General features: G+C 46.7%; 1 long non-coding RNA gene across 1 annotated transcript; it reads left to right on the top strand.

Moving 5' to 3' along the window:
* The first annotated feature begins 14250 nt into the window (after nt 1-14250).
* Nucleotides 14251-23500, top strand: LOC146233696 (uncharacterized). Its single transcript, XR_014741600.1, has 3 exons — nt 14251-14356; nt 23244-23303; nt 23444-23500. It is a non-coding gene; the product is annotated as an uncharacterized LOC146233696 (long non-coding RNA).
* Nucleotides 23501-23527: the final 27 nt, after the last annotated feature.

The raw sequence follows: 23527 nt of genomic DNA, 5'->3' as shown, positions 1-23527 counted from the left end.
GAGTGGAAAGTTCTGGAACTGGACTTTCAAAGTTCTATAAATTGATTTTCAAAGAGTCAACATGTCAATTCATGCAGATTGACAACAACAGTATTGACCTTGTTTTTGCTCAACAGCTGTTTATAGCTTTTCAAGTAAAATCAATAGGTAAACAAGATTTAGTTACAACCACATAACTGCTGCCAAAAATCTATAACGGGCATGGCAGTGGTTTTTGGGGGTGCAGTGGGGTATAATTGAAAGCTAAACAAATCGGACTATTTTAAATACTTTCAAGGAACTCATCTTTGGTCTAGTAATTAGAGTGGTTCAAACCCTGTGATATTCACACAGGAAATTTCGAACTGTAAATTTAGGAGGAGTTGAAATTCGCTGAGTACTGCTCCCCGAAAGCAGGAGTCAAGATCGCTCCACCCGGAAGATCAGGGATTAAACTCCTCAGTCCTTTTCAGAAAAACAGTTCACACAGCAACACTGTTCATTCAGAGGAGGAGTCAGTGGAGGATTTGTCATTCATCTTGGTAGGATTGTGACAGAGTCACGGGTTGACATCTGGTCTGAGAATAACAAAAGAGCTGCTAAATTCCACCATGGGGAAGTTTATGTGTGTTTCAGGATTATGACTACCTACCGGATTAGAAGGAGATGATGCGGTTCGTAATCCCGTGGGATTATTTTGAATGCTCGGCTAGATGGGGACGACCTTCTGCAGATTATGAGGCTGGAAGAGATGATTGGATTTTAGAACCTTTGCGGCAAAAAAAAAAACGATTCACCAAAATAATTTCCATCATGCTTTGTCATCTTTCACTTTCCTAATGTTCTCAGACACGAGGATATATCTCTACACTGGTCACATCAGTGCATCCAGGTGTGATCATGTCATTTGATCATAACTCTAATCTAACAGGTCAGATTAGGTCACTCGTGTTTCACAACAAGCAATATCATAAAGTGCCAGGATAAAACATTACAGTGACTCTCTCAACAGAATCTAGTTCTTACTATGGTGATCCTGTGTAGCATCACTCACCAGCTGGCCAAGAGGACTCAAACCTCCAACCACCCCCCCAGCATCCCCTCCTCCACTACCCTCCAACCACCACCACCCCTCCAGCATCCCCTCCTCCACTACCCTCCAACCACCACCACCACCCCCACCCCTCCACCATCCTTCCTCACCCTGTGACCTCCAACCCTGCGCCCTCTGTCTTCCTGCATTACAGCCCATCACCAGAGCTCTCTTCTTCCTCCTCCGCCTCTCTCTACCTCTCCACCCCTGCCCCCATGACAACAAGTTAAAAATATCCTCTTTTTCCAGACCCCAATCTGTTCCCCTCTGCCCAGGGAGCCGGCTCATTCCCCCTCTCCCTGTCCTTCGATTTGCCTTCCTCTCCACTTCGCTCCATCCTTCTCTCCTCTCTCTCTCTCTCTCTCTCTCTCTCTCTCTCTCTCTCTCTCTCTCTCTCTCTCTCTCTCTCTCTCTCTCTCTCTCTCTCTCTCTCTCTCTCTCTCTCTCTCTCTCTGATTAGAGCCTGCTCTTTCTCCTCTCCTTCGTCTCTTCATATCTCATCTCTCTCTGATCATAATGTTTATCTTTCCGTGTGTCTTTTCCCCCATTCCCCTACATACATCTGTATCTGTGTACCTGTGTTCATGACCTCTCCTCTCTCTCTTGTCCATCCTTCTCCCTTTTCCTGATTCTGACCTTCAACCCAGATTTTATTGAGCCTCTTCTCTTCCCTTCTCTTCTCCCTCACCATTAGTAATCTAGTAATTTCCCACCCAAGCTTCTGATTGCACACACACACACACACAGACACACACACACACCCACACACACACACACACACACACACAGACACACACACACACAGACACACACACACACCCACACACACACAGACAGACACAGACCCACAACTCTGTGGTATGTCTACAAGTGTATTCTGGGAGATTTGTAGTGGAGATAAGAAATGTTTGCTCAGAGGAATTGCATTTGATCATGTCTGTACCTTTCTGTATGGTATTCAGTGTGACGACCATGCTAAAAGGGAAGTGTGTCTGGCGGAGAAAGTGAAAGAGAGAAAGAAATAAAAGGAGAGAAAGAAAAACAGACAAGTAAAATACTCACAATCCAATAAATTGTTATTGTAGTATTTTAAGACTTAAGTTTGTAAATTTTCAGAAAAAAATCAATAACCTTATAATAAGAGAGAGAGAGAGAGAGAGAGAGAGAGAGAGAGAGAGAGAGAGAGAGAGAGAGAGAGAGAGAGAGAGAGAGAGAGAGAGAGAGAGAGAGAGAGAGAGAGAGAGAGAGAGAGAGAGAGAGAGAGAGAGAGAGAGAGAGTACAACGATGCAGTCATAACCACACAGAACAGGCTGGTTGTCCAGTAAGAATTGTCCCTGTTATAAATCACCAGAAGCCATGAATCATTTCACCATCCGCCTGGTTATATTGCTTTTCATTGGGAACAGGCAGACACCATCAGTCTCTCTCTGCTTTCTCCTTCACCCCATCCATCACATTCATATGTCTGCATCCATCAATCACTGTCACCAGTAGCATGTCTATCTATCTGTCTTCAGATTCCCTCTTTGTAGACTCTCTCTCTGTCTCTTTTATTCTCTATTTCTCTGTCTCTCCTGTTTCTGTCTCTCTGTTTCTCTCTTTCTCCCTCCCGCTCTCTCTCTCTCAGTGTCAAATCCCCCAGCCCAGTGTTACTGTGTGTTGATAGTGGCTGTGGCTAATACACAGTTTCAGCCATGACAAGAGTGTGTGTGCACAGTAGAGTGTCTGCCCCTTCCTGTGTGTTCAGGCATGCAGGCCCGAGCCTGGGGGCTCCCTGCTGTCTGCTTCACCCCAGGACATGCCTGTGACGTGACCCTCCCTCTGCCTGTGACCCTCTCTCTGCCTGTGACCCTCCCTCTGCCTGTGACCCTCCCTCTGCCCCTCTCCGTCACTCTCTCACTCCTCGTGTCCCTGACTCTCAAGACTCTGGAATATCTCTATCCCCGCTCGCACATACACACACACTCACACACTGAAATCCATTATTCACTGACAACACCCCCCCCCCCTTTACCAAAACAGCATGCACAGTGCCGGTAACGACACTCCTTCCGCTTTGCGTTGTGGCTCTTTTGCAGAACAGAGAGATGTATGTCTCTCAATGGTTTACCATGGTAGACAAACCAGAATTCACACAGCAGGAAGTGCCTTTGCAGATGCCAAATGGAAAACAGCAACGATGAGGTAGCATACTGACACACACACATACACACACACACACACACGCACGCACAACCACATACATACACACTGGAACACAAACGGTAAACAGATTTGTTCTTGTTTTACAACAAGAAGCCTACAGAGGAGAGAGATAAAAAAGTGAGGCCTAGTTCAGGGGCCATCGAGGATATGGCTGACAAACGTCCCAAAAGGTCACCTGTAAAAACTATTTCCTGTTACTGTAAATTCAGTTTCTTCTTTTTCTGCTCTGCTCCTCTCATCCTCGTGTCTCTAAGAGACAGAAAGAAACAAAGAGAGAGAAAGAGGGAAAGATAGTTAGAGAGAGATAGAGCGAAAGAGAGAGAGTTTGATAAATGGATACAGTAGAGAAAAATAGGGAGACAGATAGATAGAGAGACAGACAGACAGACAGACAGACAGACAGACAGACAGACAGACAGACAGACAGACAGACAGAGAGAGAGAGAGAGAGAGAGAGAGAGAGAGAGAGAGAGAGAGAGAGAGAGAGAGAGAGAGAGAGAGAGGACAGCATCAAACATCATTCTGCTCCTCACAGCTCCTCATTGACTCACAGCTCAGCTTGGTCCCAGAGGAAGCCTAGCAGGGATGGGGTGAAAACCCCTATAGGATCTACTCAGCACTTAAGAGTTTGTGCGAGTCTGTGTGGATGTGTGTGTTTGTCTGTGTGTGTGAGTTTTCATAGGTTTAGATATTTTTTAGTGAAGATTTGAGACTAGTTTCTTATGTAATACATTCAATGTGTGCCCTTGTCGAACACACATTCTATCTAGTTTATCCACAAAGCTGCTTGAAGTTTGTGATAGAAATAGTGTGTGTAAAAACACACTCTCACACACACACACACTCTCACACTCCCACAAACCCACGTACCAACAGATACAGACACATACAAAATGTATTGCACACCCGCACCCACATATCCACAGATTCAGACACACACACACACACAAAGTTTGTGTCCGAAAAGGACACAGGGTAAATCATTTGTGTGAATTTGTGTTAATGTCATATCTGCTTCCTCAATGTGACACAGACTCCTCCTATTCACAGTCACAACAAAACAGGTCACGCACATTCACACAGACACACAAACACCCACAGACACATCCATAAAAGGAGAAACATTGCTGAACCAAGAAGGTGCTAACCGTATAGCCAACAACAATCACTGTCCACTATCATCCTACATAATCCTACAGCCTTCAATGCTCCTCCTGCCCCCAGCCCCCAGCCCCCAGCCCCCAGCCCCCAGCCCCCAGCCCCCAGCCCCAGCCCCAGCCCCCGCCCCCAGCCCCCAGCCCCAGCCCCCAGCCCCCAGCCCCCAGCCCCCAGCCCCCAGCCCCCAGCCCTTTCTCCCCAGTGGTCCACCCAGGCATGGGGTGTCTGTCTAAATGTTATCTCAAGAACTGCCAGTCTTTTAGGGGGATCATGCCAGGCTCACACTCTGGCTGAAAGCCCTGAATTGTTCCCTACCCTCCATCACACTTGGATAAGCACACAGAAAGACCCTCCCATCTCTCTTTCTCTCCCATCTCTCTCTCTCTCTCTCTTTCTCTCTCTCTCTCTCTCTTTCCCATCTCTCTCTTTCCGTCTCTTTTTATCTCCCTTTGCTCTCTCTTTCTCAGCAATATCCCTTTCCCCACTTTCTCTCCCATCTCTCTCTTGCCCCCTATTTGTCTACCCCATTTCTCTCTCTCCCATCTTTCTCTCTCCCTTCTCTCTCCTCCCCTCCTCCTCTCTTTGTCCCTTTCTCTCCAACAGTCATAATGGTTGCTGGTGGGCATACACTTACAGGAACCCCTCGCGGTGTATCATGGGTAGAAATAAGGGTGGATGTCTTTATGTGTGTCTGTGTGCGTGTGTGTGTGTGTGTGTCATTGCGTACGTGTGTGTGTGCATGCAGGTCAAGTCAGAGTCATGGAAACAGGTACGTATGGCTGTCATTCATTCCAACCTCTGCACAACAGTGCTGATAAGAGTGGGTCTGACTCAGTTGAAAAGGTGACCCTTCACAGAGATGTGAGGATCAAGAGGTGGCGCAGACGACCTCGTCGTAGAAGGAGGGCTTGGGGGAGGCTCCACCTCTTCAGGGGGGCAGAAACGGCGTGAGTTCAAAGGCAGGCTGCATCTCTGACGAGCACACTGAGGTTACAGAAAGGATCAGGGCACGGGAACTTTGTAAAGAAACAGGGTTTATGGTGTAAGCTCTCGTAAATCCATAGATTGAAGTACTGAGCAGGAGAACATCCCTAGTCACCAGGGAAACGTTTGCCTTTCTCATTTCATGCTCTTTCTTTTCAAACTAGTTTTTTTTTAAATGCGTTTCAAACCGTGTTAAATCAGTCAAGGGGAGCGGAAAAATAACCACCTTAATTTTAAACGGAAAATATGAAAGTATCTCTCCATCTGCCAAGGTCTACAGTGGGAATACAAAGTCTTCAACAATTCATTCTATTTTAAAGCTGTTAAGGTTTTTCATGTGCATAGACATGCTGTTACACATGCCTGGTTTCTGTGACATGTCTTCACTCTGTCTGAATTACTCTTGCTGAATTAGCAGAAACTTGGCTACAGGCAGAATAAGGATGGAAGGTGGTTGAGGCTGTGTCTGAGTATGTGTGTGCGTGCGTGTGTGTTTGTGTGTGTGAGAGACGAGAGTGTAAGAGAGAGTGTGTGTCTCGACATCCTCTGATGCTTCAGGGAGCAATATGAATGGCATGACTAATGGTCTGGCTATGCATTTTTCATGTGTGTATGTGTGTGTGGGGTGCCTTGGTGTGTGTGTTTGTGTATGTGTGTTATGTGTGTGTGTGTCTCTGCATACACTTTAACAGTAGGGAGCATTCAGCATGCACATGACTCCCATGGCGTATCCGGGACAATATTGGAACAGTTATAGAGTGAAAAGGATGTGCAAGCTAGATTGATTGTAAATGCCATTGTAAATACCATTCTATTCTCCTGATAATGACACAGTAACATACTGAATTCTGCAGCCACTCTTATGCTGTCAATGTTTCTCAGTGGAGCTGTTTTGGAAAAGTAAGCTAAGTACAAGCTTACAAGATGAAAACAATGGCCAAGAATGCCTGTGTGAATTCCAGTCCCAGATTTAACTCTGACAGAAATAGGCAATGTATTTGGATTTACAGACAGTCTTTAAATGTACTGGATAAGAATTGACTCCCTTCCTCTTCATAGCCGCCCCTAACTAAACATATCCCTTAATACATAGCTGTCCTAACTGTAACATGATATATGGCCACCCTAAACAAATATGTGAGTTAATATATGGCCCCCAAATAAACATATGACTTCTTCTAAAAATGTCCCTTCGGCTCGTCTTCTCTTACCCTTCCAGACTATTCCAGTGGCTGTCGGCTGCTTGGCTCAGCAGTGTGCCTCATTACCTCACTGGTCCTGTCTGGAGGCCAGGGCTGGTGGTCAGAACGGAGGAGGGCACTACTGTCCAATCACACACTGCTCCCAACAGTACACACTCACATGTTTTTGCACACACACACACACACACACACACACACACACATGTGGTCATGTGTTCATTTAGCAGACTCGTTTATCCAAAGCAATGTACAGAGGGGGATTCGAACCTGAAAACCTGAACCAGTGATATTTTGCTCTGCAGTCCAGTGCTCTAACCACTGAGCAGAAGCTGGCACCATGAGCGTTTTGTTCAAATCCACCGGATCTAGAGAGAGAGAGAGAGGGGGGGGGGGGGGAGAGAGAGAGAGGGGGGGGGAGAGAGAGAGAGAGAGAGAGAGAGAGAGAGAGAGAGAGAGAGAGAGAGAGAGAGAGAGAGAGAGAGAGAGAGAGAGAGAGAGAGAGAGAGAGAGAGAGAGAGAGAAGGATGGATCTTAACTTTAGTAACTTCAATTTCTCTGAGGAATTAGAACTATTTCTGTTTCAATAATCTGTTCCATTCTCAGACGCTAGTTTTCAAAATGCTGTCCATACTGTATGGAATTACGGAATTGTATTTTCCACATATGAAACGTGTTTTCTGGCTGCTGGAGGGATAAAGCACCTGGAAAAATGTTGTGATTTTGGAGCTTTTGGGCTGTTTGAGAGTGTGTGTTGATTAGTGGAAACGGAAAGCAATGTGTGCTAGCTAGGCTGTTGGTTAGAGATTATACACGTGTGTGTGTTTGAGATGTGTGTGCGCGCGTGTATGGATGTGTGTGTCCTCCTCCTGGCCTGCTGTTCACAAGCGCTCTGATAATGAGGCCTGTTGCGTTTGTGACCTGCAGGTACAGATAAGCTCCGAGAGAACCAGGCATGACGAGTGGCACTGCGCTCATCGGCGAGAGAACTGCCAGGCATGACGAGTCGCACAAAGAAAACACATCTTCTTTGGAGCTGGAGCTAAAAATGCTCACCCTCTTTTATAGCGGTTAATTGTACCCGACTGAAACACAGCCTGCCAGCGTAGATATATAATGCGTGTCTCTATGCAACGTGCACAGAAGGATCCAAAGAAGAAAACATAAAAGATTCAGATAGACCTGTGAGGCAGCAAAACAACAAAGTTCTGCTGTGAACCGTTCTGTGATGTAAAGCCGCATTGTTGAACCGGGAGGAGAGATGGCCAGTCCCCAGTTGGTCACATCTATCCTGTATGAGGTGAAATGGGGGAGAAGAGACAGGGAGAGAGAGAGAGAGAGAGAGAGAGAGAGAGAGAGAGAGAGAGAGAGAGAGAGAGAGGGAGGGAGAGGGAGGGAGAGGGAGAGAGAGGGAGGGAGAGGGAGGGAGAGAAAGAGAAGGGGGAGAGGGAGGGAGGGAATGGAAAGTGAGAAATCAGGGCCTAATGTGCTCCACACACTGTAATCCTCTGAGGATGGCTTTGCAACCAGTTAGTGCCAAACACACTGTGGAGTAGAAACGACCGGAACAACAGATGAAAAGGAGAAGGGTCTCAGAGGAGGGGATGATGCGAGGAAGAGAGAAAAAGAAGTGGAGCTGGCTGAGAGGGTGTGAAATAGAAAGAGAGAGAGAGAGAGACAGAGAGAGAGAGAGGAGGAGGAGGAGAAGGGAAGAAAACACCACGTCCACCTAATGTTGCTTCTTAAAACAGTGATAAAAGCTTGAGGCAATTCCACTGGCATTCAGGAAGACTTTTGGCAGAAACTAAAAATCTTCTTCTTACAAAATATTGAACCTGACTTGGAGGAAACTGATTCATGCCGTCTAGAGGCTTGTTGGAGGTTGTACAACATGAATCCACAAAACACGTCAAAGATTGCATCGGTCTCAACTAGATGGTCTCAGGATAAAATGCACTTGGAATGATTACACAGCAGTCAGTTTGTGTTTATGAGATGCTTCCATAACCTTGATAACCCAGACTTATAAACACAGTACACACACAAAATCCACACACACAGGTCCTCAGAGCCTGCCCAAGGCTCAAACTAGAGACTGTAATTAAGAATGTACAGCCAGAGGTAAGAAGTGGCAGACAATGATGATGTAATATTGTTCCAACAGCAACAGATCTAGAGCTTGCGCATAAGCAAGAATCAGTGATGACAGTTTAGAGAGAGGGCGAAAAGAGGAACGTATAGAGACACAGGAAGAGGACGTAAAGATTGCGTCCTTCTGGCTAGCGTGGCCATTTTATTGATTCTGTGGATGTCTGTATGGGTGGTTGCCTGACCTATTTGGCATTTCAACTGTTGTAAAGCGTCTAACTTCTCCATGTACATGCATTCGTAACGAGTACAGTAGACTACATTACTGTAACCTGGATTGTCAGTGTATATACTGGTCTGTGTAATGCTGTTGGTGTGTGTGTGTGTGTGTTTGTGTGTGTATAATGTGTCCTCGGTGCATGGTACTCTACGTTTCTGTGTGTATTTCGGCGGCGCGCGTCTCGTGTGCGCCTAAAAGCAAGAGAGACACCAATTTACTGGCATCACGTTTGGGCTAGCACACGGAACCACTGATCACACACAGACCTGTCCGTCAAAGCGCTCCGTTGTCATGGCAACAACCTACTTCGCCTGCTAGCGCCTGGCGGGCGCTGCGCTGTCGCTAATGGAGGATGTGCCAGAGCTTCGCCTGGGGAAGGTGTCGCGCTCAAATGTGACCCTCATCCCTGTCTCCTCCAGTTAGTAGGAGTGAAAATGAGGGGTGTTGGAGGAGGCAGGCTGGGCCTGAGGAACAAGTAGAGACACGCGCAGGAAACTAAATACACTGTTTTCCTTTGTTTGTGTGGTTCGAGAGAGAACGCGAAACGGGCGGGTATTCCAGAGAGCAGGTTATGTGACTTTAATGTGACATTCATGAAAAATCTTTCAATCTTAACCCTCCAGCCAACCCACAATGTTGACACAGGGAGTAAAGGCAAACAGATAGGCCTATGTCTCATAACCTTTTATCTGGAATACCTTAACTCGATTTGTTCCATAGATTCGACCACAGTTTATGACACACCATATATTACTTTGAACGCACTTAGCAAATGCTGGGGCTGCCTATACACAGACTGGAACGAAGCGCAGGGTGTATTAGACACACATTACATACAGCTTACATCAGCCGTCAGATCATGGGCAGATTACTCAGCAGGAAGCTTAGGACTCATCATCTGATCCAGTCTGCGTGCTGGAAAATGAAATGAGCGGGATTTAAACCAAATGACAATGAATTCTGTTGTTTCTGTGGTCATGTGATAACCAGACCACAGAAATAATGAGAGCACCGTGATAGGTAAAAGATAAAGGTATTGTGAAAAGAAGAGAGAGAGAGAGAGAGACAGAGACAGAGAGAGAGAGAGAGAGAGAGAGAGAGAGAGAGAGAGAGAGAGAGAGAGAGAGAGGAAGAAAGGAGATAAGGAGAGAGAATGAGACTGTGTGAGGAAGGAACTGGTTCAGATGAACTGTGTCCAAACTGATAACAGCATGCAGGGAATGGGAGAAGGGAAGAAGGTAATAATGGAAAGGAAGCAAAACTGAGAGAAACAAAAGATAGTCAGTCAGAGGGCATGGCATAGCCAGGAGCCATGTGATTCTGACAATGTGTGTGCGTGAGTGATTCCAACTGCAAGGAAACACACAACATAGCATGTGTGTGTTTGTGTGTGTGAGTGAGTGTCTCCTCTGAACTTTATTACAGCTTGACACCTAAGGGCGTCTGCTGACCCAGGGTGATGATAGGGGTGTGTTCATCCTTCATCATTAACACTACACCATTCCTCTCCAGCCTGTACAGCACCACCTATTCCGCAACCTCACAGGTAACGAGGGAAGGCTTTATCCTACACAGCATGGGGGAATACTTAGCTCGTTGTTAGTCGAATGGCATACAAATCCCCACTCTCTCCACTACATCATGGATGGCTAGGACCTGTGCTAGCAGAGAGAGGCTGGGCTGCACAGAGAGCCAAGAGGTGGGAAGTCTGATTAGCACCTAGCGAAAGCTGGAGAAGGTCACTGTTCATCCACCTCTGCTCATTAACAAAAACTGTGGGGGACCTCGGAAGGAAACCAAATGGCTTGTTTTTATGACGCAGTACTAGCTACTTACTAACCGAGAGTGAGGTCATGCCGGGAAATATCAAACTGAGGCTGGAAGTTTGATGACCTGAGAGATTTGATGACCTGAGAGATTTTATTGTGTAGGTGCACACGTCTCTGGCGATTCTCCTTTCCCCGGTTTCATCATTCAACAAGGTCCATGAGAGGTCGGTTTCAGATAGCTTTCTCCTTTCAACACAAACACACAGCCCACACATCCAGCAGTGTTTCTGGGTCTTTGGTCTCACATCACCCTTCCATCAGCAGGCCTCTATAATCAGCAACAGCAGATGGGATGTCCTAATGACCGGAACGTTTAAAGCTGCGAGACGACCACCGCGACGAGATCAATCCGCCCGTTACCGTGGAAACCGCCACGCTTTCTGGGTTTTCCTACCTCGCCTGATCATTGGGATTAGGAGCGGTGAGGAACTGTGGATGGTGCGCGCCATAGATGGACAGATGTTCAACTGCTAGCTTAGGAAGTTACTGTCTATCTTCTCTGATGCCTTTCAAAAGAGATATGAGTCTCCAGGACTCCACTGAAGACTTCTAAATCATGTTTAACTAATTGGTCCTACAGAAGGCTGATGATGGTCGTCAATGTCAGAACAGGATCATGGAAATTTTGACATTTGGAGATGATGGGGATGATGATAGAAAGACCCAAAAAATAGTGCTGGATGATAAACTAATCGAACACACAGCACGGAAAAACTGGATTACATTTACATTTAGCAGACGCTCCCTATCCAAAGCGACTTACAGTAAGTACAGGGACATTCCCCCCCGAGGCAAGTACCTTGCCCAAGGACACGATGTCATTTGACACGGCGGGGGCCCGAACCGGCAATCCTCTGATTCCTAGCCCGACTCCCTCACCGCTCAACTATCTGACTCCCTGAAGGATTAGTACAATACCGGCTTCCATATTTACTTGGAGATGGACTAATCACTGAACAAATTTCGGATGGACGGTTGCGCAAATGCCGTGATATTTAAAACCTCATTTGAGATACCAGCTCCACTACCGTTAGTATTGGGATATACTTTACTCAATTTCACCAACTTCTTCTTCTTCAAAATCTGTGAGTCTACAATGGATGCTGTGTAGTCCTTGGCGGTGCGTCATGTGAACCAGGATCCCTAGTCTCCTTCTGATAGAAGCTGTCAACTGGTGAAAGAGGAAGCTGATCACATAAACCAAGCCTCACCAGGCTCAGACATGTTTAAAGAACAGGGCCCAACACAACTATGTCAACCTGTAAGACACACACACCCGTACACTCACAGACCTGTGCCGGCACACTCAAACAAACACACACACACACACACACAGTGTGTGTCAGTTATGGTAATTGAATCCTGTAACAAAGGCAACAGTATGAGGTCTCGATGACTGACACTGTGGAGTACGTGGACTTTGGCGTGCCAGACTGGGCTGATAAGCACCTGGACAGGTGTTCAACTGCACTGCATGTCCTTGAGGCAGTGTAAGGGTAGGTGTGTGTGTCTAGTAGGCGTGGGTGTGTGTGTAGGGGGTCTGTGAGGAAGGTCGATTATTCAGCATTATGTAACTACTACTTTGGGTCAGACAGACATGCATGCATGCATCCACACACACACACACACACACTCACACACACAAACAAAAGGGTACAAATCCTTTGACATTATCCTCAGGATAGGAAAGTGTTCAGACACAGAGACAGCCCACCTGTGAGTGTGTGTGAGTCATCTTCCATTAAGAGGTTGTGTGTGTCTCTATAAAAAGGCTGGTGTGCGTGGCTGAACAAAACGCTGCTGTGTAAAAGGTTGCTGTGTCCGCATTCTACTTTCTAGTTCACCACTGCGTGTCTGCAAGAGACTTCGAGTGTGTGCGTGATGCGTGTGTGCGTGCGCGTGCGTGGTGCGTGTGTGCGTACGTCTCTCCATCCTCCTGACAGATCTCTCTGAGACGCCCATCGAGGGGGGACGTGTGTTTGTCGGCCCATCCTAACCTCTACAGACGAAGGTTGGTGGATTCTGTAGTTTGGTCTGTCGTCGTTTTCCAGTCGGCCGGTCTGCGCTCATCCTCGTGATTTATTAGTGGGTGCCGTGTGCCTGTAATTGCTGCGTAGCACTGCACGGCTGCATCTGATGGAACACAAATGAATAAATAAATCGGGCCTGCGGTGCCATTTGGACGTTTGACATTTACTGATGAGACAATTAAGAGTACAGCGGCGAAACACAAGAACAACACAGCACACGCTACACACACACACACAGTCTACACACAGGCTACACACACACACACTACAAACACAAGCTACACACATAGGCTACACACACAGGCTACACACACACTCTACAAACACAAGCTACACACACGCCACACCCACACCCTATACACACACACTACACAGAGGCGCTACACTCGTGTCCGTTGGGACACACTCTGACAACCCCACAAACACAACAGCACCCCCCCCCCCACTGTAAACATAGAACACATACAACGTGGATATGTCACGGATACAAAACCAGTAAGATGACATCGACAAACCATTTATACGGTGTCCTCACTCTGGGCTGCAGTGAGATCCCCATCAGCAAGCGATGATGCAGTACACACAGTGACAGAGCTGGTGGATACACTGTTACAGTAATATAACCTCTCTCTCTCTCTCTCTCTCTCTCTCTCTCTCACACACACACACACACTTTTATGATTGCAATACGGCCCTTATACCCTATAGGGTTGTCTGGATACCAAGGAGAGTTGAACCATGTCAGCTTACTGTTAATAATGACACTGGGCAGATGAATAGTTTGACCATGCTGACCATGTGCTTCTGCTGCTGATTCAGTATTCTCCTGTGATTGAGTAGGACCGCCACAAACCGTCTTGTTTGCTGTAAAGTCACCTTTGTGGCCATGAAATGTCATAAATGGAAGAACGTGTGGTGCACATTCTTCTAGCTGCCTTCTGCCATGCTCCGTGTAGCTTACAGTTGTGCCAGGAAACGACGCACAGTGGCCAGGAAACGACGCACAATGGCCAGGAAACGACGCACAATGGCAATACATTATATTGATCATGCCACTAAATACAGATTAAAACTAAAGTAAGGAGCCTGGTTTGAAAATGTAAGAAGTAAAAGTACAGATATTTGTGTAAAAATTGTGAGTAATGAAAGTAAAAAGTTGTCAGAAAATGCAATAGTGAAGTAAAGTACTGATAGGAAAAAAAAATCATTAACAATGTATTTCCTACATTCCATTACTTCCCATCTGGTGATTACAGCGTAAAGCAGCTCTGCGTTGAGAAGCTCAAAGAGCGGTAGTCGCTCCGCCCCCTTGACCACACATCAAGTGGATGCAAGAAAAGGCCAGCAACAATGTGACAGACAACACCGATGTGCACCTCGTTCGCGGAGGCGGTTGATTCACTGCGCTTAGAAATAGCGGTGTGCATTTTGCACACTGTGATTAGACAAACGGCGGAAGAAAATGGATATCGGACGTGTCGAGAACAATTAAAATGGGCACGTTTTTTAGGTAAGGCTTTGTTCTGTGCTCGCGGTCTCTCTCATGCTGCAGCGTTCGCAAGCAGTTGCCCATCACGCTTAGGAGCGCTTTGTGCGAGCAGTCCGCCGTGTTGTCACCGGACTTATCATTATATTGGTAACCGTCAATCACGGTATTTAAATTAGGTCTTATATGTACGAGTAGAACATAATTTGACAATGCGTCGTTCAAGCTATAGACGGTGCATCATTCTTTTTCTGGGTAAGGGGCAAACCACGGTAGGAAAGATGCTGGAATATTTTGTAGAACAGGCGACTCCTATGTAGCAAGTTGGAATCCTTTCAAAAGCTATTTGTCATGTTAACAAACTGAATTATGTAATATTGTGCTAAAACGTGTGATCGTTTTCCTAGTTGACCAAACTCAACTGTCTCCATTAATCAATGTCCTAGTGTTTTTAAACACAGGCTTGTGTCACGCAGTACTTTCAGATGTGACATTTTAAATATAAATAATTCGCTGTAGGTTATTTATCGTAGCTCGGTCATTATTATTATGTCCTTTTATTATGTCCTTTTAGGTTATTATTAGGTCATTCTAATTGATGTATTCCAATGTTCCCGCATTAGCGTGTTTATGATACATTTAGTTAGGGTCATTTGGGGCTGTCGCACATCAGAATCAGAATTCGGTTTATTTGCCATATAGGTTTACACAAACACGGAATTTACTGTGGCAGGAAGGTGCAAACAATAAACATACACGGATCGTATAGTCTAACTCGATCTCAAAAATTAAATAATTTAGAATATAAAATGTATATAAGAAGAAGAATGAGTATGAATGTAAGAATATGAATGAGCAGCATGAATGCTTAAGATAAGTTTTTTTTTGCACAGTAAATGCATAAATGTAAATATGTTTGTCTTTCAAATATTGGTTAAAATTGGACTGTGAACAGCACTGCTTATAAGTGTGTCTGCTAGAGAAGGAATTACAATTCCATTTGTTGTTGTTGATAAGGAAAAGAACCCACATCAAATGATGCTGCTTTTCGTCCATAAGAGGCTAAGCATGTTACTCAAGGATTCTGCAAACAGCTTTGTTGATTGCATATTAGGCTGCACTTCAAGAAAGTTTAAAAGGTTGCCAAACAGACTTTGTTTTGTTCATGTAAAGGATGTGTGAGTGGTGCTCAAGTCTAACAAACCTTGTATGCAAATCATTTTATTCAAATGATGACTCTAATGGTTCCCAACAAGCACACACACACACACACACACACACACACACACGCCAACCCCCTGAGTGCTATGACCGCCTTAGAACATCTGCATTCGTGTTATTGCACATATTTCTGTCCAATTAGCACAGCACACAGACTGGCACCTCTCTGGGTCTGCAGCTGCCTATTTATGGACCTGAACTGGGCACACTTCCTAAGGGACGGTAGGAAGTCCACAGGTGTTCACTGGTACACACACACAGTCTCCAGCAAGGGACTTCATGTCAAACACAGACAGACACAGAGACACACAGACATACCTGAAGCAGGTCAGTGAGCTAATGTCTTAACAGATGTGTAATGTGGATCCCCCCCCCCCCTCTCTCTCTCTCTTTCTCTCTTGCTCTCTCTCACCCTCTCTCTCACCTCCCTCCTTCATTTTTGCAATGGTCCCTTTTTGTATCCCTTCCAGCATTGTCACCTGAATTGAATTTGCATCCGTTTGACCTCTTTTGTCTGACCGGACATGACAGGACAGGTGAAAGCATATGCTACACAGCTGTTCCCAATCCCCTGCCATCGTATCAGGGGTTTCCCAGGAAGGAGGGCTGCAGTTGAGAGTGTAAAGGGGCTATGCGAGGTGTGAGGGGGGTGGGTGGGTTGTGGATGAGGGGGGGGTGGTCAGGAGAGGGGCATGTTGGGGAAAGTTGAGGTGTAATTTCGGACACTTGGGTTCAGAGCAGAGCTGTAGTTACACAAGCTTCAGAAGAAGAGGAGGGCTGGGGGGTGTGGGGGGGTGGGGGTGGTGGTGACTGAGAGCAGCTGTGCTCCTCTGTTCGTGTCCATGGCTGGGTGTCAGTCTGCATGGGAGCAGGGAGCTGTGGGAGAAACGCATGCCGGTGAGGTGATCCGTGTGCCTCCTTCACACGTTCACTAAGATCATTAAAAGAGCCGTTCAGCTGGTGTGGTGCTGCGGTACAATATTTGTGTCTTGAGCTGCTTTACAATAGCCCATAAGTTCTCAGGCTTTCATGTGTCTTGTATTGGGTTGCTGGTGATTCGAAAGGAGTTTGTGTGTGCGCGTGTGTCTGGAGAGGACTTCTGAATAAGTACAGGGACTGAAAGCGGCGAAGGTGAATGCTCTCTGAAGAGGACTGGAGTTGGTCAGCGGCTTCTCTGTCTCACACACACCCTGTCTCTCTCGCTCACCCTTTCTCTCGCTCTCTCTTTCTCTCGCTCTCTTTTTCCTCTCTCTCCCTCTATCTTTGCTAGTGATGTAATCACAATGAATCCAGCTAATTCACACTTAAACAGATGTTGTGTTTAATTAGCCCTGTGTATGAGCCTCACAGGATGTGTGTGTGCACAGTATGCACGTTCGTGTGTACTGTGCATGTGTGTCTGAAGTCTTAATGCAATCAACGATAATTACATCATTGTATTCTTAAACAGTACCACCAATAAAAAAGGCTCTCATAGGTAAGAGCCTACTTCCGGGAACCTCCAACCAACCAATCAGAGTTAGAAGTGCCCATCTCTGGGGTGTATTAGAGAGGTGCTTATCTCCCTGTACTTGTGAGGGTCATTTATGCAGTCACCTTCATCATCTCTGCCCCCCCCCCCCCAAACAGGCCAGGAAGGGAAGATTCCCCCTAGTGTCCCCCAGGGGGTGAATCTGTGTCCAGTCTCCAGGATGAACTGCTGTGGGCCTTGTATAGGCCTGGTACTCAGCCTCTGTATTTATGGTGCTATAATGTCCGACGCGATGCTGCGTTTCCTGGATGGAACCTGGCTCACAGCGGGGGCTGTGCTTGGAGAGTGCCAGACCCTTCATCTCACCGGCAATGGGCTGTCGTTTGGACGCGGCGTCCCGTGAGATTTATCCAAAGGAGGACGGGCGGTGAAGGTCGGGAGGCGGGGGGAGAGACCGGCTTGTCCTCTCCTCTGCTCTCATCTCCTCTGCTCTCATCTCCTCTGCTCTCATCTCTTTCTCTCTACCTCCTCTCTTTAAAGTGCCTGGCCTTGGGTCTCTCCTCTCCTTTTTATCTCCTTTTACATTTACCCCTTGTCAACAGAGCACTTAACTGAAACTTGATTTGGGAGTGGTATAGTTTTGCCCTGGTGCTACGTATGTAGGTTTGGTTCAAATCTACGGCATGGCTTTCTTTGAATAAATCATTGAATTATTTTGTAAACTCTACTGTTACAAACCCATTTGAAACAACTATTGTCTGTAATGTTAGTTAACCCTTGTGCTGCCTTCGGGTCACATGACCCAAAGGTTCATAATGAACCATCGTTGTGTTTATCCAATTTTACCCAATACAAAAGCAAATAAAAATTATTTTCTTTTAACCTTCGCAATGTGGGGGGTCTGAGACAGCCCAACAGTTAAAAGAAAATGCTTCACTTTGTTTTTGTATGCGGTAAAGTTGTTGCAAACGACGGTGGGTCACAGTGACTGATGTGTCAGAATGACAGGGTGGCAGTGTGGGACTTTTAGTCTGTGGTATATGAAACATGATGATGCAGTGCTACGTGGTGTCACAATGTGTGGTTAGCCCTGGATCTGGTGAGTGACTCAATATATATCCTGTCAAGAAACTGCCATACCAATAGAAAACCCCTCAGTCTACTGATGATCATTCAAAGACTTTATTTGGTTCGATTTAATCTCGAAATACATGTAAAAAAAAAAATCCCATCCCTCATGCGACTGCATGATCTTTCGAAGTCAGTCTTTGTCTACTGCTCTGTCGTGTCAAACAAACTCTCTTCCGTGTCTGGGTGAACCATATCCACCTGTCTGTAATGACAGGGTTTGGGTTGCTTCCCATAGATACACGATGGTGGTGGAGTGGAAGCTAGATTGCTACTGTGGTTTCTCAAACCAGGTGTGTGTGCGTGTGTGTCCAGCTAAATATAATCCTACCCTTGTGGCTGTGCATGTCTGTGTGGCGTTCCAGTGTTTCCCATAGGGGGAGGGAGGAGGGGGGGGGAGGGGGGGGGGATCATGGCATGTTATACTCGTCTGTGATATCATATCTCTGTGCACTGTACTCCCCTATTGTGCCTGGAAGGTGTGTGTGTGTGCGCGCTTCCGCTCAGCGCTGCAGGTCAGGTGTGAATCCTGTGTACCAGATGGAAGAAGACACAGGCAGCGGTGACTGAGGGAGAGACTTCCGCCCCCCCCAGGTCCCAGTACAGGTGGGAGCGTCTGGAAGGGGAACAGAACCGGTGTGTCTCATTGGAAACACACAACGGAGCTATTTCAAACAGCAAATCCAGTCAGCGCTTCAGTGTGGTAGAGAGTCTTAGCAAAGCAGCAGAGGAGGTGAAGAGAGGAGGACGGAGAGGGAGAGGGAGAGGGAGAAGGATAGGGAGAGCAGCGGGTGATGGAAGAGAAGGGGAAAGGGGAGAGAGAAGTGATTCAGAAGAGGACAGCAGCTCTAATCCTCCTCTGCAGGATCAGTCTATAATTGACATCATGTTCTCAGGTCTGACCCAGACCTCATCAGACCTTGTGTGTGTGTGTGTGTGTGTGTGTGTGTGTGTGTGTGTGTGTGTGTGTGTGTGTGTGTGTGTGTGTGTGTGTGTGTGTGTGTGTGTGTGTGTGTGTGTGTGTGTGTGTGTGTGTGTGTGTGTGTGTGTGTGTGTGCGCGCATTTAAAACCACTAACCTGACTTTGAAATAGGGTTTAGTTGTTGTAATCCGTTCTTCTTCTTCTTCTTCGTATAAAGAGGGAGAAGAAGTGAGAAGTGAGTAGATGGCCTACAGAGACAAAGTACAATTGTTATTGTACTTTCCGTAGTGTGTGTGAGTACTCCGTTTGATTGGCAGGCCAGGGCATGGCTAGAATGAGCCAAGCTCATCTGTGGCCTTCAGTGTGTGTGTTCAGCCCCACATGCTTCAAGCCTGTGACACAGCATAACCATGGCTGGTACAAAATCACACGGCCCACTGGATAGGTAACACACACACACACAGTCACACACAGTCACATATCCCCTGCTGGCAGGAAGAAAAGGGAGGAAAATGACCGGAGAAAGGAACAGGAAAAGGTGTCAGACGGGAAGGCTGTTATTGGGAACAGGAAGTGACTCCTAATGCAGCCACAGGATTAGAACCAGGCAGGCGTTGTGGGAGGGGCTTTAACCCCCAGTGTTTAGCTCTTGGGATGAGAAACAAGGGATGAGGAGGGCGGAGAGATGAACAACAGATTATCCCTCCATCCAGCAGAGACGGCTGCGTCTCTTCATCTGACAGACTCCTGCTTTCGCTCTTCAAAGCTCTCCTGCTGCAGCTAGCTGTTTGAGCGTCTTCCTCCTTCTCTTTTACTGCCATGCTTCGCTTCTCTCTCCGTCTCTCTCTCTCTCTCTCTCTCTCTCTCTCTCTCTCTCTCTCTCTCTCGTCTTTCTCCAAGTTTCTTTCTTTCCCCCTGCTCTCTCACTCTCCTCTCCTCCCATATCCCCTCTTTGCCTGTTTCTCTCCATCTCCCTGCTGTCTCTCCTTGACTGTATTTTCCCCTTTCTCTTTTTCTCTAGTGCTCTCCCCGTCTCCTTTGTCCAGCTTTGATCGAATGAAACACTTCCCACCTTGATCATTATTCAGCTGTGCTGCATTATTCGGATAGAAAATGCAGCCTATAATGCAGTCGTTAGCCTGCTAGCGGACAGAGCAGAGCATGATGCTTAGGACCACGGTGCCCATCGAGGGTTAAACTCCAGATATCCTACCCAAGCGCCAGTAGCTATTAGCTACAGTATCAGGTAGCCGTGTACAGTAATAATAACTTGGCTTGCCCCTGGGCCTGGGGGTGGGTGAACCTGGAGGGAGCGGGGGGTCGGGGAGGGGGGGTCAGGGAATGTATATTAAACCACACAAATAATATGATCTCCTTATCTTTTCTCTGGATGATACTGATCCTCCCCCGTGCACCCTGACTTTACACCCCTCTATCTCAGCCTGGACTCTCAGCACGTCATCTTCATGGTGTTGTTTATCTCTGGACTACGGTCCCGGTGTGTTCTTCTGTGCAGGCTGCCGCTGATTAGATAAGTACCTACTTTGCGTCAGTGAAGGTCGTAGCTTTCCCCAGGCACTTATTTGACAGAAAAGAGAAAGGTTTTAAGAACACTCACAAGAACACATATGCGCACGCACACTTTCATCACTCCTGGACACTTAATATTTAATGAAGAACAAACTGCTTAGTCTGTGTTTTATCTGTGTGTGTGTGTGTGTGTGTGTGTGTTTTCAGTAGAGTGAGCAGCAGCATTGTGGAGGACATCTTGTTCTCTCTGACTCATTCTTCTCCCACTTCTAGTAATCACAGCCTTCTAAACCACTCTCTCGTTCTCCCACCACATTCCTCTTCGTGGAGGTTTGTTTTTAATGAGGTACCTCAATCTCCAGCGGCCCAATTATCAAGTCCTTCCATCCCTCTCTCATTTACTCTACAAAACCCAGTATCTCGCTCTCTCCCTCCCTTTCTATTTCCATCTTTTGCTTTTTCTCCATCTTCCCCTCTGTCTGGATGTCTTCTTCTGAACCACGTGTGTGTGTGTGTGTGTGTGTGTCTCCAAGGAGACGGACCCCTGTGTGTCAGTCTGGGTTCAAGATGTTCTGGTGTCTGTGGAGGTAGATGTTCCGGTGTCTGTGGAGGTAGATGTTCCGGTGTCTGTGGAGGTAGATGTTCCGGTGTCTGTGGAGGTAGATGGCTCAGTTTTTCCACTCCTCCCTTTATCTACTCTGCCTCTCCTTTCTTCCTCCACTCCTCTCTTCCTCTTCTTCTCTATTCATCCTTTCCTCTCCTCAGTCTTTCTCAGTCCCCCCCCCCCAGAGGGGGATCTCCCGTGGAGGTGCTCTCCTGTGTGTGTGTGTGTGTGTGTGTGTGTCATGTCTGTGTGTGTATGTGCGTGTGTCTTAACAGAGCAAGATGCGCTGACAAGCTGATGAATTATAGAGGATGTACATTTCATGACATAGCTTTGCACTAACCTTCTTTCGCCCAATTTCCCCCCAAGCTGTCTCCCTTTCTCTCTCGCTGTATAGCCATTGTTAGTCTGTCAGCTCGAAAGTGGATCTGTAAGGACATTCTGTTCATGAACTATTTAAATTCCAAAAACTCAATTGAAATTGGACAGTTGGACACAATGGTTCTGTGTACTGTACTGTTTCCCTAAAATATTTTTTGTTTTACTATGAAGTCGAGGTAATGAGCACAGTTTCAACAGGGCTTACTGACAATGACAGATTAGGTGTCCGTTATCTTTATAGCACCGTTAGGAAATGGATGTGAATGTGGGGCAACAAGCTGCCTGTCTCTTTTGATGTGCGACAGTAAGTAGACCAAGTGATAAGGCTTCCTCTGTCTCAAGTTCTTCTCTCTCAACCTCTCTTTCTAAATCTCGACACTTCCACACCAATTCCTTCCTACATCTGTCTCTGTCTCTCTGTCTCTCTGTCTCTCTCTGTCTCTCTCTGTCTCTCTCTCTCTCTCTGTCTCTCTGTCTCTCTGTCTCTCTCTGTCTCGTTTCTTTTTGTCTCCCTCCTCAGCCAGCTCTCTAGCTCTGCATTATCCTTTCTCTCTTTCCTGCTTGTTTCTGTCCCTTTAACTCTCACTCCAGCCTTCCTCTTTTTCTCTTCCTCCTCTTTTCCTCTTCCTCCTCTTTTCCATCTGTGCCACATTTGTTGTTTAACTGCAATTACTGGGGCACAGATCGTGATTACTGCCAGGTGACGTAGACTATCCACAGACACGCACACACACACACACACACTCAGGCCCAGTTTCCCCAGATGGATTAAGCCTAGACCTAAAAAAAAAAAAAATGAAGATCTCCAGTGAAAAGGGTTTTAGGCGAGGACTAAGCTTAATCCATGCCTGGCAGACTGGGCCTGAGAGTATAGGCGGAGCAGCAGAGAGGTGTGTGTGGATGAGGACGACCAGGCTGCGAGGTCTGTTGAGTTGCGGCAGCTGGTTGTGAGGTTGTGAAGAGAGCGGAGGATGATGTTGTTGTTGCCGACGGGGCTGCTAAGGCTTGTTTACACACGGTGAACTCTTGAAAGATCTCAAACTTCCAAGCTGCTAAGGAAGGATCCCGGCTGTCTGTCTTTATTTCTTGGCATGGACAGCGCCACATGAGTACACACTCCAGGTTTACAGCTTTGGGACGGGGGACGGGGGGGACGGGACATGGCCGCCTGACCATGTAGAGACAGGAATGACATGCCGTTGTGTAAATAAGATAAATAACATAAGGCAATTTAGTTTGTTTAATAAAAGAGCATGCTATAGACCTGTTTTTTTTATTATAAAAAAATCTAGCTTCTCTGTTTGGGCCCTGCTGGGAGGTCTGGAGCACCAGAGGGGCTCTCCTGAGACTTTTCTGCCTGACTCAGAGCTCCTTAGCTGGGCTTGGCTACCACAAGGTCAGCCCACAGAAGTAGAGAACCATAATTAGGACTAGAGGAGTCCTTCCCTGCCCACAGCTACTTTTCTGCTCTCTAGAGATGGGCTCTATTACAACACAGACAGAAAACCTCACCATTACATGTGGTGCTCAGGTGTCAGGCAATTTAGTGGTTCATTTGTTTTCCCTCCTCCTCTGAGTGTGTCTTTCCCTGCTTCTGTGCTTGTTCTCCCTTCTTCCAAATCCCTCTGCTCATTTGTACTCTGTCGTTCCACAGGGCCCAATTCTGCTCTAGAAGATTCATGGACTCCAACAAATAGAAGGGACATCGTTTGAGGTGAGTCTCCAGAGACACACGATCGGGCAGATATCCAAATGAAAAAGACCTAATCATTTTTTGGGCTTAAACACATGCAGCTAAAATGAACCTGTTTTATTTAGAGACTTAAAATTGCAACCCTTTTAAATCTTTAACAGGCCCTCCGGCTGACCTCTGGGCAGGTTGCTCTCTGCTGGTCTGGGTGCGGAGGGTCGTCGCCTGCACGTGTGTGTGTGTGTGTG

This window comes from Hypomesus nipponensis, chromosome 23 (assembly GCF_054491055.1).
Source record: "Hypomesus nipponensis isolate SF chromosome 23, ASM5449105v1, whole genome shotgun sequence".
Lineage (NCBI taxonomy): Eukaryota > Metazoa > Chordata > Actinopteri > Osmeriformes > Osmeridae > Hypomesus > Hypomesus nipponensis.
This window is presented reverse-complemented; position numbering and strand designations above follow the sequence as displayed.